The following is an 8,120-nucleotide window of genomic DNA, read 5'->3' as shown; positions in this document are numbered from 1 at the left end:
TATATGTGAACTGCTGTAAGAAAAGTGAATTTACTCTGTAAATCTTCACCCAAATCCTAATAAAAAAAAAATAATAATAATAATAGATAAACACTAATAGAAAAAAAAAAAAAAAAAAAGATTATACTAGCTATCCCCAAAATTTTGTAGCAAAATCCAGTGCAATTGTATCTCTTTGCAGATTTCCTTTCCCCTTAAATTTCAAAATTTCTTGTTATCATTCTGTAGGTAAAACACTAGATGGAGTGCACTACATTTTATTAAAATGTACTTACAAGTTTATTCCCAGTAGTATTGTCTGAAAAGGCAATTGTAACAACTTTCAAGAATGACCTTGACCTTGAAATAATTCAGTGTGCCTTCCAAGCCCCTCTGAAGCCCTAGAGGACATGGTGTCTTTGGGGAAGTTTTTCAAAAGTGGAGTTGGGAATGGAGCTCATAGGTAGTTGGCATTGATTGACCTCCCTTTTGGCAGGATCACGGAGCCCTGGTTTGATCATGAACCAAGACTTTAGGGCAGCTTTTCATTGGAGGCATTGAAGAACTGGTTTCGGACAAAGATGCATTAGACTTAGTCCCTACCCTCAAGAAGAGCTGCCAGTTGGATTGAAGAGACTCAACAACCTCATCAAAAATCATAGGTGAACAGTGTATTCTAGGCTACTGGAGGGAAAATAAATGCGTTTGGTGGAGTTGGGCTCACTTGTAGCCTGCCTGCCGGCAAAGGCATACATTAAAGACTTTGGGGGCTTGGTAGGTCTGAGAGATGTGTGGTGGAAGAACCCACTGCCATCGAGTCAATTCCAATTCATAGTGACCCTACAGGACAGAGTATAACTGCCCCATAGGGTTTCCAACACTGTAAATCTTTACAGAAGCAGACTGTCTCATCTTTTTCTTGCAGAGCAGCTGGTGGGTTTGAACAGCTGACTTTTGGTTAGCAGCCAAATGCTTTAACCACTACACCACCAGAGCTCCTCATTGTGGTGGAAGATCAAGTGTGAAACATTCCTGGGAGTTAGAGCAGTGTGAGGAAAGGGAGGAGAATATAAATCTGAGGCATTCATAGTTTCCTTATAAGGTGTCTAACAATCAACAATGGGATCTTTTACATTATCTTTTACTCAAAGTGGAGGTTTTTGAGAAGAAGGGTGACACCATCAAATAGCTGATTAGAGGATTGTTCTAGCAGCAGGATGGGGATCAAACAACAAGTGGAGATAGAATATAGGAGGACCTGTGTGTTCTGTGAATGAGGAGCTCTGGATTTCAGAGTACCCTGGCAGTAATGCTAAGCGTTTTCCATAAACACACTGCCTTTGTGTATTGTTTACTTTTTGTCCCTTTCTGTTCGGTTACCTGGTGCCCTTAAGCCTCCAGCCCTCTGATAACTCCTGCCTGTCCTCTGGCAGGCCAGTGCTGCTGGGTGCTGTCTTCCTTGCCTTCCTCTCTTTACACTGATTTTCTTTTCTTCCCTCCCCAGCAAACCACACATCATAGTAGGGAACAGGCCCATTAGCAGCCTGAATGAGGAGACAAACTAATCCTTCTAGCCTAGACTCTCCAGGAACATGACATTCAGACTGGCCCACAATCCTGCCCATCTTGTGAGTGATTACCTTAGCCAGTGGGGAAAAAAATCAGAAATCACAACAAACATAAAAGAAGAAAACAAAAATCAGTTATAATCCCTATAATCAGAAGTGTCAGTCAGGATAGATTAGGTTTGGCTGAGGTAACAAACAATCCCCAAATGTCAGTGGCTTAAAACAACAAAAGTTTGTTTTTTATTTTTTGCCTCAGGCCACATGATCATCATAGGTTGGTTGGTGATCGGCTCAAATGTCCCCATCTTCCTCACTGTGCAACCTACTGCTGCTACTACCATTTGGAACACTGCTGGTTGCTGTGGAAAAGAGAAAAGAAGAGCTCTGTGGAAAGAAGGAAAGTCTCACACCAACAATTAAGTGCTTGGCCCAGAAGTGACATATGTCAGTACTGCTTATAACTCATTGGCCAGAATTCTTATGTGGTCCCACTCAACCACAATGGAATTCGGAAGTACAATCCTACTATATATATATAGTTCGGAAGTACAATCCTACTATATATGTGCATATATGTTTAAAAGATAGGTGCCAGAAATATTTACCCACCAGCACAAATGACTTTTGTACCAGGGACAATTAGAGCTATATGGTTAACATTTTAGTGTTTTATCTTCTAGGCCTTTATCTTTATGGACATGTGCATACACAGCCATCCCCACATTAATAGCATAGACATTTTGTGCTTATTTTGTTTTTATAAAAACAGGTTCATAAAATATGTACTATTCTATAACCTACTTTTTGTGCTTAATATGTCATGACTGTGTTTGCTTATCACCGGGCACATTTGATGGCTGCGTAACATTGCACTGCTTGGATACCATAAGTATTTAACCAACCCCCTATTGATGCACATTTAGGTTGTTGTCTAAGTTTTACTAAATTAATTAATGCTCCACTGAATATCCTCAAATGAGCCTTGGTGGTGCAGTGGTTAAGCACATCTCTACTAAACAAAAGGGTATCAGTTCAAACATACTACCTGTTCTGCTGGAGAAAGATGTGGCAGTCTACTTCTATAAAGATTGTTGTTGTTGTTGTTGTTATATGCTGTCGAGTCAGACCTGACTCACAGCGACCCCTCCTTGGGTTTCCGAGGCGATATCACTACAGAAGTAGATTGTCCAACCTTCCTTCCAAGGAGTGGCTGGTGGGTTTGAACTACCAACCCTCCTTGGAAACCTTAGTGGCAGGTCTACTCTTTCCTATAGGGTCATTATGAGTTGAATCAACTTGATGGCAATGAGATTGGTTTGCATTTGGATACCCTCATACATATGTCTGTATACTCTGTGTTACTATTTCCTTAGGATACATTTCCAGAAGTGAAATTACTGGGTCCAACGGCGCCATATTTTGTATTTTCATTGATAATACAAAACTATACTCCATGAATGCATGACAAGTTATATTCTTACAGTGGCACTTAAAAGTTCTAAGAGCCTGGTTTCTGAAAGCCTCTACCAGATATGCAGCAGAAGTTATTTGGTTCCCCCCAAATTGCTTTTTCACTTACTAAACCAGGCAGTGTACTTAGTATTCAATGAATATTATCTTATTTAGTCCTTACAATGTGGTGATGGTTAAGTTTAATCATCTCAAATACGTTATGATTCTCAGTGGTTTGGCAGATACTATGCAATCACCTCCCATTTTGTGACCTGGTATGTTGGAAGAGGAGTTTCCTTGGAGGTGGGGCCTGCATCCAGTATATAAACGGATGGTTTGGCAAAGCTCTCTCTCTTCACTGCAATATTCTTAATGTCTGACCTCTGGTTCTTGGGACATAAGCCATCAGAGGCCTCCAACCTGTCATCTGGCCTGCAGATTTTGGATTCTTCAACCCCTGCAACCCCATGAGCAGAAGAGGCCTCCAAACTGTTGCTTCACTTGAAAATTTGGGGTTTCTCAGCCCTTGCAACCACTTGATACAGCAGAGCTCATCAGCCTGCTATCTAGATTTGGGACTTGCCAGCCCCCAAAACTGTGTGAGTCATTTTCTTGAAGTAAATTTCTCTCTCTCTTTCCATATTTCACTCGTTTACTCTACTAGAGAAGCCGGGTTACAACAATGTGTAAGGGAGATTTTTATCTCCGCTTTCTGGATGAGCAAACTGAAGCTCAGAGAGGTTATATAACTTATCCAAGATCACACAATCTGGAAGTGACAATGCTGGGGATTGACACCTAGTTCTGCCTGACTTCATAGTGATTACTATGGTCTCTAACATTTTTGACAGAAGAGTCTTAAAAAATGTGAAGTTCAGCCTCCACTAAATGTGTCAATACACTTTTAAAAACAAACCATCAAATTTTATACCTGAGAGATGAACAGTGTTATAGTTAAGGGGACTGGCTGTGGAACCAGACTGCCCCGCTCCTCATCCCAGCTGTGCCCTAGCAAGCTGGGCAAGTCCTTTACCTCATCTGCCTCCATTCCCTCACCTGTAAAATAGGGATAATATTAGTATGTATCTCATGAAGTTGTGAAACGTAAATGAATTAATATATTACATTAACAAAGTCTAAGTACATGGCAAGCCCTATATATGTATTCACTGTTACTTTCATCCTACTAATATAGCATAATGATTATAAAGTATATTCCCCTTTGTCTCCCTGTGATGGTTAATGCTGTGTCAGCTTGCTTAGGCTATAATTCTCAGTGATTTTTGCAGATATTGGACTGATTGGTTTTCCATAATGTAATACAATGTAATCACTTCCATGAAGCCATCTGATGTGATTAGCCAATTAGTTGAAAGGGGAATTTCCTTGGGAGCACGGCCTATCTCCAATATATAAATGGGCGTTCTAGCAAGGCTTTCTCTCTCTCATCCCTACGCACTTCTTGTCACCTGACCTCTGTTTCTTGGGATATAAGCCTGCAGAAGTCTTCAGCCTGCCATCTGACCAGCAAATTTTGGATTTCTCAGCCCCTGAAACCATGTGAGCCAGGAGAAGTCTTTAGTCTGCTGTCTGATCCATGGTTTTGAGACTTTCTAGCCACTCAAGGCCATTTCCTTGAAGTAAATCTCTATATATTTATATATGCTTCACTGGTTTTGATCCTATAGAAAACTCAGACTAAGACACCGCTCAAAAATATGAAATTAAATATATCTATCTCTCTATATATATATTTAGGAGCTCTGGTAGCATAGTGCCTAAGGCACTTGACTGCTAACCAGAAGGCTGGCGGTTCAAACCCACCAGCCACTTCTTGGAAAGAAGGTTGGGCAATGTACTTCTGTAGTGATACTGCCTCAGAAACCCAAGGAGGGGTCGCTGTAAGGTCCGACTCGATGGCACATAACAACAACAACAACAACAAATATATATATATATATATTTAATAGAAGTGCAGCATATTAGCCTTCCATCCTGGATTGGCTGGCATAACCTGGACTTCATCAGACTCTTCTTTGGAGACCACTATGCTGAAGGAGGCCTGATGGCACATCAGTTAAGCATTCAGCTGCTAAATGAAAGATTGGTGGTTGAAATCCACCCAATAACTTCATAGGAGAGAGACCTGGCAATCTACTTCCATAAAGATGACAGCCTAGAAAATCATCTGGGGCAGTTCTACTCTGTCACATGGCATCACGATGGGTTGAAATAGACTTGATGATAATTAACAACAGTAGGCTCACCTGTACGTGACTTGATGGTTCCAGTGTGCCATAAAGACCTGGGCCTGGGCCCATGTAGGCAGAATAAGCAGATGCCATTGTAGATACAGGGTTGTTATTGTTATGTGCTGTCAAGTCGCACCCAACTCATAGCAAGTCCTCCTTGGGTTTCCGAGGCAGTATCACTATGGAAGTAGATTGCCCCATCTTCTTTCTGAGGAGTGGCTGGTGGGTTTGAACCACCAGCCTTCTGGTTAGCAGTCAACTGCCTTAGGCACTACGCTACCAGAGCTCCCTAGATATAGGGTAGTGATCAGGAATCAAGAGACTCAAGGAAACACATTTGCAATGAGGATAAGTTTGGAACCTAACCAGAGGATTAGACCAGATGTGTCTGGCTCATCGCTTTGCCCTAAGTAAAAAAGTGACCCCTCAAAGGAGCTTTCCCTAACTCATCTGTTCTTAAGTAGCTCCCTCACTCCTAATCATGCCCTATTCCATTACTTAGTCTTATTTTCTTCTCCATAGGTCCTACCACTTTCTGGAAACATCCAGTTAATTTATGTTTGCCCATTTATTGTCTGTGTCCCCCATGAGGATATAAACTCTGAGAGTAGGATTTTATCTATTCATTCATGATGTTGTTGTTGTTGTAGTTATGTGCCGTCGAGTCGGACCCGACTCATAGCGACCCCTCCTTGGGTTTCCGAGGCAGTATCACTACGGAAGCAGATTGCCCCATCTTCCTTCCGAGGAGTGCTGGTGGATTTGAACCGCCAGCCTTCTGGTTAGCAGTCAAATGCCTTAGGCACTATGCTATTCATTCATGATAGTATTTGTTAATTCAATTCCTGCTACAGGGTAGGTGCTCGAAAGACATACATGGGATGATTGCTCCATCCTATGCTCCAGGGACCGTAAGAAACTAAAAATAGAAGGAGAATATATTCTAGAGAATAACTAAGCAACTCTTCCCCTATTTCCCGCCCCTGTGTCCCCTCTATTTTACAGATGAGGAAGCTGAAGCTCAGAGAGGTTAGGAAACCACCCAAGAACACCCACTGGGCAGGACTGAGTGACCCCTACTCTTCTTTCAACATACCACATCAAGAAGCTTTCTCCCATTGGGAAGAAATGGAAAAAATTAGAAATATTCTGTTGTGGGTTCAATAGATTAGAAGGTTGAAAAAGTAGACCCTGTCATCTCCACACTGTGAGTCACACAAATTAAATTCTTCCCTAGTTGGATTTGAAATAGTTTTAACCTTTGAAAGGAATGGAGAAAAGGGGGGAGATGAGGAAAGAAAGACAGGGAAAGGAGGAGAGGAAGGAAGAATGGAAGGACGGAAGGAAATAAAGAAAAGAAACAAGGAAGGGAGAAGAGAAGAAAATGTTAATGGGATGTTTCTTTCTCTTCCAGTCTTGGGGATTCTCAGAGGGTCTGCAGCCTTGAGCTTAAGAGCTTCCAGGATTCTCTTGGGCCACATCCATTCCATCTGCTCTGAGATTTCTATGGGAGATTCTCGGTCCATTTCAAGAGACAATGTGATTTGCCCACTTCCCCTTTTTGTTGACATTTCTTGATGTTTTCACTTCTCCACTTCTGAATTGTATTTCCCGTACCAAGAAACCAAACCAGTTGTCATCAAGTCAATTCTAATGCATGGAGACCCCATGTTTTGAAGAGTAGAATTGCGTTCCATAGAGTTTTCAAGGCTGTGACTTTTTGGAAGCAGAAAGCTAGGCCTTTCTTCTCAGGCCCCTCTGGGTGGAGTCAAAGAGTTTTCAGTTAGTAACCAAATGCTTAATGATTTGCACCACCCAGGGAGTCTACATTCCTCCTAGCCTTACTCTATGTATTCTTTTTAAGCCTGACTTTCTTGTACTTTCACAGCAAAAGATTTAATAGATATTTATTGAGCTGGGACTATTATATGCAGTTACTTTCATGTCTCCTTTTTATGAAATCCTCAAACCTCTGTATGAAGTTTATTACCCCATTGTGCACTTATGAAGACCAAACCAACAACCCACTGCCATTGAGTTGGATGAGTTGGAATAGCCCAACTCATCGTGACCCTAGAGGAAAGAATAGAACTGCCCCCATAGGATTTCCAAGGATGTACATTTTTACAGAAGCAGCTGCCTCATCTTTCTTTTGTGGAGCAGGTGATGGGTTTGAACTGTCAGCCTTTTGCATAGCAGCCAAATGCTTTAACAACTATGCCACAAGAGCTCCTTACTTATGAAGACAGAGACCCAGAAAAGTTAATAATTTACCCTGGAAAATAAGCCATAGTATTAAAATATGTTTTCTAAATTATATTTGTAGTCGGAGGAAGACTCATTAACAATCTGCAATATGTAAATGACACTAGCATGCTTGCTGAATGAAGATTACTTGAAGCACTAACTGATGAAGATCAAAGACAGTACAGATTACACCTTAACATAAAGAAAACAAAACTCCTCACAACTATATCAATAAGCAACATCATGATAAATGGAGAAAGGATTTCATTTTATTTGGATCCATAATCAATGCCCACAGAGGTAGCAGTCAAGAAATGAAATGACGTGTTGCATTGAACAAATCTGCTGCAAAAGACCTCTTTAAAGTGTTGAAGAGAAAGATAGCACTTTGAAGATTAAGGTGCACTTGACCCAAGCCATGTTATTTTCAATTGTCTCATATATGTGAAAGCTGTGCAATGAATAAGGAAGACCAAAGAAGAATTGATGAATTTGTATCATGGTGTTGGCAAAAAAAATATTGAATATTTCATGCCAGAAAAAAAGGAAAAAATCTGTCTTGTCTAAAGTATGCTTAGTATTCTCCTTAGAAGATGGTGAAACTTTGCCTCTCACACTTTTG

Source organism: Orycteropus afer, unplaced genomic scaffold (assembly GCF_000298275.1).
Source record: "Orycteropus afer afer isolate SDZICR_OR568_19922 unplaced genomic scaffold, OryAfe1.0 scaffold00016, whole genome shotgun sequence".
NCBI lineage: Eukaryota > Metazoa > Chordata > Mammalia > Tubulidentata > Orycteropodidae > Orycteropus > Orycteropus afer.
This window is presented reverse-complemented; position numbering follows the sequence as displayed.